At 37.7% G+C, this 6,343-nt stretch overlaps 1 pseudogene; it reads right to left on the reverse strand.

The window, feature by feature from the left end:
• Nucleotides 1-723: 723 nt before the first annotated feature.
• Nucleotides 724-6,112, reverse strand: LOC113298530 (annotated as a pseudogene).
• Between the last annotated feature and the right edge of the window lie 231 nt (nt 6,113-6,343).

Here is a 6,343-nt window from a genome sequence, read left to right on the forward strand (position 1 = left end):
TTGCCAAGATAGTTTTAATGAACTCTTGTACGAAAATAAATAGGAAGTTCAGAGTTTATTAGAGAGCGTGAACTCAAATAATTATGGAATAGAAGAGTTACGCAAATTAATTATAAAATAGTATGGAAGGGTGTTTTTGTCTATTTGATATTTTTAAATAATTATGAACCAATCAGAAAACGTGTTTTCCCAAAGGACCAAACAGATTTGTGACCACTTAAAAAAGGACCAAACGATTATTTCCCCTTCATTAATTAGCACGCCTTGAGTTCGGAAAACCAGTTCTGTAGAGAGTTTTTTTTTTCTTGATCAAACAGCAGCGGGAATTGAACCCCTAACCTATAACTTGGGAGTTCAACCCCTAGCCAACTGGGCTAATCCAGTTGGTTCAGTTTTGTAGAGTCTGTTTCCACCCAAGACAATATTTGGAAATATTTGAACATTTCTTTAACGGGTAAAGACATGCTCATGCGGCCTCAAAGCAAGGCTGGTACTTTTACCGTCATAGATTTGAATATCTCAGAAAGAGACCTTAATAGTAGAACGGTATGGCCGAGAAAGCGGCTAAGTTTTGTAGAAGAAACAACGTAACAAGTGAATGGTCCATGGGGTAATACTGCAGCCCACTTCATCTATTAAACTCTGTAACTTCAATTGATTTCATCTCAAAACTTTTATCCTAGAAAAAAAAAAAAAGGGTGGAACTAGTGCTTTGGATGAGAATTTGAGAATATCTTGTTAAAAGATGGGTCATGAATTCAATATTCAATATGAAAGAGTTAAAAAGAGCCACTTGAATAAGTTGGAAATCCTACACAATATCTTATGTAGTCGACACACGGAATGATCGGGCCATACATAACAAAATATACTTCTTGTGGTATACTTTTTACTGATGGGGTAATATTTTTCATGAGTCGCTTTGGGGCAGACAAAATCTCAGGATGTGAGAGACTCCTCCATGTGCAGTCTGAAATTCTGATCCAGCGCACTTTTCTGTGACCATAATATCAGTTCTTAGGCTTCTTTGGGGGACCCATGCTAGTAGAATCATCTTTGTCACTGGTATCAGCCTTGCGCTTGATTCCTAGGAAATGCTCAACCTGGAAGGAAAAGATGTAGTCGATTCATGTGGTACATAGCCATTTTACTAAACATTACAATGAACAACCATAAACACAGATGGAATGAGTTAACTGACCTTGGTGTTGCCAAGCATGGGTGTCAAGCCACCACCAGGAAGGTCTGAGACAGTGGCAAAACCACTACTTGGATCACTAGTTTGCCTAGACAAGAAAGTATTGCTATATTAGTAAACTCCAATTGACCAAAAGAGAAGAACTCCAGCAAAATCGAAAACCATAGTAATATCTATGACGCCCTTGCAGTTTCAGACCGTCTAAGATATTAGAGCAGGCAGCCAATAACAAATCTTCTACTTATTCAATGGCAATGAGTGGCAACCAACTCCACTCCAACAATCAAACAAAAGAAAAAGGAGGACGTAGCTAAAATACCCTGGCCTGACATGCCCACTTAGCACAAGATACGGGGTCCTCATCCGAGCTTGCGCCTCCCTCATTCGCTCCATTGACTGGGAGGGTGTGTCGGAATTTTTCATCTGCTTCAACTTCATTTCTTCTTGATACTGTTTCTGGCGTTTTTCTTGCTTCATTTTGCCCGGGCCTTTTCCGTGGAACTTATGAGAGATATTCCTGAAAGCTTCTTTTGGAGTCATCTATGAAGGAGTCAGAGAAAATAAAATGAGCTCAGTACATATTATTAAATCAGAGAGTAAAGGTCAAATCTTTTTGCCGCTTTGTACTTTCCAGGAGACCTAATAATCTTGTACTTTCCAGGAGACCTTATAATCTTAAAAGTAGGCCAAATCATTAGATAAGAAAATGAAAATGCGGAAAAGAATGTGAGAAAATCAGAAGGAACACTTACAATTCTACCAAACTCATCTCTCCTGATGATCTGAATTTCCTTCGACCCATCATTGTCGTATATACCCACCAGCTTACTTCTCTTCTTGTCCATGTTCCTGCCCCCTCATTCCACAGTATCCTTAAGCGTTCCCCTTTCTTTAAGGAGCTGAAGTGTAGCTGATAAACCTTTAGCAACAGCAACTTCATGGATGGTCGCATCTGGTACAGTATCCTCTTTCTCCTCGTTAGTCAAGCGCTCATCTTCATTGGCATCATTTATTTCTGTCCAACCACCTGTCTCGGCATCTTTTATTTCCTAATCAGAAGACTTGGGGATTTCATCTTCCTCCATGAAAACATCTTCACCTTCGGGTTTATCAGCTTCTGAGGAAACAAACAGTAGACATTTATGAATGATACAAATAAAAGAGAAAAATGGATCATGAGTATTCAAACCGAAAAGCCTAACAAAGACAAACAATTAGATTTACCTTCATCGAGCTGAAGACCCCAAACAAACTCCTCTACTTCTGTGAAGACAACCTTGTCATCTTCTGCTTCCTCAGTAGAGGGCGTTTGGTTTTCGGCTAACTTGTTGCTCGCAGTAATAGCTGAAGAAACTGCCTGAGCGCCAGACGCAGCATCTCGCTCTTTTAAAGCTAGATTTCTAGCTTTCTCTAATGATTTGTATAGTTGATCATCTTCATCCCCGAAAACAGGGTTTTCATCTTCAACCACAGGAACTATTGAAACTTGCTCAAGACGCAATGCTTCAGATGCCTCTGCTGCCTTCGCAATCGCAGATTGGTATGCATCACTCCTTTTCTGTGCCTCAGATTTCACTTGTTCTTCCTTAGCAGACTGCATCTTCCCGTCTTTTCTGGAACCACGATCCCCAACACCCAACCCAACAGAGATAGCTTCTGCTTCAAGGGCATCCAAATCCAACCTCTCTTTCTTCCGCATAGATTTTTTCTTCTTGGGCTTTTTAAATTGAAGCATCTCTTCTTGGGTATAGTAGTCTGAAGAAATTTTACCTGAAGATGTTAGATCTTCAAAACGACTGCTTGTGGAGACACCATGTAATCTTTTACGAAGCTGTCGAAGGAACAGATGAAGAAAAACAAAGAATATTATCAGCTGCAGACATTCTAGCTTGCCATACTGAATAGAATAGAACCATAAAGTGATCAAAACTACCTCCTCCAGCTTTTTCTCTGCTTCACCAGTAAAACGGCTGCTTGCATCCAACATTACCACCTGCGAAGTAAAACAGTAAGAACCAGCAGCAGCTATTGGTGATAAACAAAACAAAAGCTAAGAAGAGAGAAAATAACCTCATCATCAACTGGATCATCATACTGGGGAAGCATTTTCTTTTGAGACATGCCATCAACATCAAACCTAAATAGAAATTTGGCAACAAACAAATTAGTGATTTGAAGTTTATTTGCACCAGAACAACACAAAGAATATCACAGATCTTACTTGTCATCATATGCTCCAGTCTTTTTCTTAGCAGCCTTGTATGCGTCATCTCTTAGTTTCTGCTCTCCAATCTCCACAATTTCAAGCATGTCAACCTCTTCAAAAAATGAGTTCCTAGCTTTAGAATTTCCAAAGAAAATACACCAAATGCACCCAAAACAGTATGGTAACAGCTAAGAGAAACTACCTTCGTTAAGGTTCCCATCAGCAAGTATACTCTGATCCTTCAAAGTCAAAACAACTGCTCCACCTTCAACTACTTTATCAAGTCCGTGAAGAATTTTTACTCCCGCTAGATCCTCTATTAGTAAGTACACAAGAAAATGGCAAGAACAAGTGTTATTAGAAGTATAATTGTAAATTGTAAAACTTGTAAATTGTAAATTTTAAACTGCAGTAGTTCCGAATTCATATTAAACTATAATCCAATTAAAAACTTGTAAAAGTAGTATTTATTAGAAGGACAAACTAAGAAATGACTTATCTAGGAGGACAAAATTCAGCTCCAAATGTTTGCCGAAACTTATGTTCTATCACATACAATCATTTAGTTGAGATTGTAAATGCCTTTGCAGAATTGGCCTAATGCAAGATATCTACACATTAGTTGACAGTACCGCAAATAGTACCTGATCTGCCTTTCCTACCTTTATTTATCCTGTTCTCCCTAATGCTTAGTCAGACAGTAACAGAGCTGTTCTGGATTAGTAAAAGTGAAGATCATTGTTTTCTTCTCCATAAGAGAACCGAGAACGTGTTATGCTACAAGTTTTCCTAGGCTTCACTTAATTGTCCTATACTTAGGTCACTTATAGGCTTATGTAAAGACATTGTACTTGATAGGTGCTGAGCCTGGCCTTCATCTCCACTCTCTACTTCCTCAATGTTATCCTGAACAGAAAAGAAGGAAAGATCAATAAGCAAAGATGTGGTCTTAAAGATTAAGAATTGTAAATAAACCAGTATAATGTGCAGACATATGAAGTATATCACACTTAAACCAACTTACATGAAAGGGAACGGACAATAAAGCAGAGACAAACTAACCTGCTTCTCAAAAACCTTCTTGAGTTGTAAAGCTTTCTCTTTCTCGGAAACTTTTTTCACCTCGAGCTTGCGGCTTTTAGTAACCCATGACAGAACTTCAGAAACGCTTTCAGATTTCTTCCTCAACCTTTCTTCTTTCACTCTGCAGAAATGAACGTACTTAGAGAAGAGATTCAAATACTTAATATTTGCTGGAATCTACAGACACCAGAAACTTTTTATAATTAAACTTTAACAAACAAAGACCTAAAGGTTGGCAGACAAACATTCAAACTACAAGACTGAAAATATCAGAATCCATTGCTCCTCTTTATGTCAGATAGATGCCCAGATCAAAGATTATAGATAAAACACCATTGAGAGACATGATTCTTTTCTGGTAACAGAATGCGCAGCTAACTTCTAAACTACTTCGATATAAACTTTACACTCAAGTTTAATGATGTATGGTCATATCCAGATGTGTTCTAAGATGCTCAGGAGAGTTCTTATTTTTGGCCAAATTATGCATAAGTTAAAATTTGATCAGTACAAGTTCATCCAACTATAATGTTGTAGCCTGTAAATATGGACATGTAGCTTAGCGCATATAAACTTCGAGAACGTGGAATTAGGCTTGTTATCTGGTCCAAGTTAAAAAAAAAAAATTGTATGTAATTGGTCATAGAATATAATTTGACTTACTCTTGTATACGCTCCTTTATTTGTGAAGTTGATGAGTGTACTCCCGCTGATGCCGTTTCATTCTTTTGTTTCAGCTCCTTATAGCTGTCGTCACTGTCGTCTTGTTCAATTCGCTTCTCATCCTTTCTACCATCCTTACTTCTGTCATGGCCATCTTCACGACTTCTTCCAATGGCTCTATCTTTAGACCTCTCTTTATCATCGCGATCAATCTCTTTCTCTTTATCTCTATCCTTTTCTCTACTACTCTTCTCTTTGTCTGTCTTATTAACGCGTTCTTTCTCCTTCTCCTTCTCCCTCTCTCTGTCTTTATGTTTCTCTCTTTCTCTTTCCTTTGGCCTATCTCGTTCCTTCTCTCTATCCCTGTCCCGTACTTTCTCCTTTCTATCTCGCCCTCGATCATGATGCTCCTTTTCTATATCTTTATCTTTTGTTCTACTATCCCTATCTCTATCTCTATCTCTACTACTTTTCTCCTTTTGATCATATTCTCTCTCCTTAACAACCTTATCTCTAATCTTTTCTTTCTCAGGTTCCTCTACATCTTCTCTTCTATCCCTGCTTCCATAATCCTTCTCCTCTCTTCTACTACTACTACTTTTCTTACGTTCCTTGCCCATTATCTACAATTGAATAAAACTAAAATTAAGCAAAATCCAAATTACAGGAAGAAAACCCCGAGTAAATACCAATGAGATTCAAGGAGATCCTAGTACTTACCTTCATAAATAAAATCATCCCAAAGCATGATTTCAGGTACTAACAGGAAATAACCACCAGAGCTCCAAACATTATTTTCATGCAAAATTAATCAAAAAAATTATCAAAACGATACTCAATAATGTGATACCTACTAAACCCTAAAATCCAATATAATGGAAAGAATGATAAACAAAACCTGACATATCGAATCTATCACAGTTTATATGACATGAAATTCTAATAGAGAGATAAACTGAGAGACATACCTGATCAGATTTGTCTTCGTTGTAGTTCTCAGAGGTTTTGTGAGAAAGGGATGAACAAACAAAAGGTTTTTAAATTCTGAGAGTGTGTCGATTTGGCTTAATAATAAGTGAGGGAAACTTACCTAAATACCCCATATTTTTCATTTATTCGTAAAATTGCCCGTAAGGGTATATTTTATGAACTACTCCGTCCGTCTCCTATATATATATAAGTGGAGAAGTGAA

This window comes from Papaver somniferum, chromosome 7 (assembly GCF_003573695.1).
Source record: "Papaver somniferum cultivar HN1 chromosome 7, ASM357369v1, whole genome shotgun sequence".
In the NCBI taxonomy this organism is placed as follows: domain Eukaryota; kingdom Viridiplantae; phylum Streptophyta; class Magnoliopsida; order Ranunculales; family Papaveraceae; genus Papaver; species Papaver somniferum.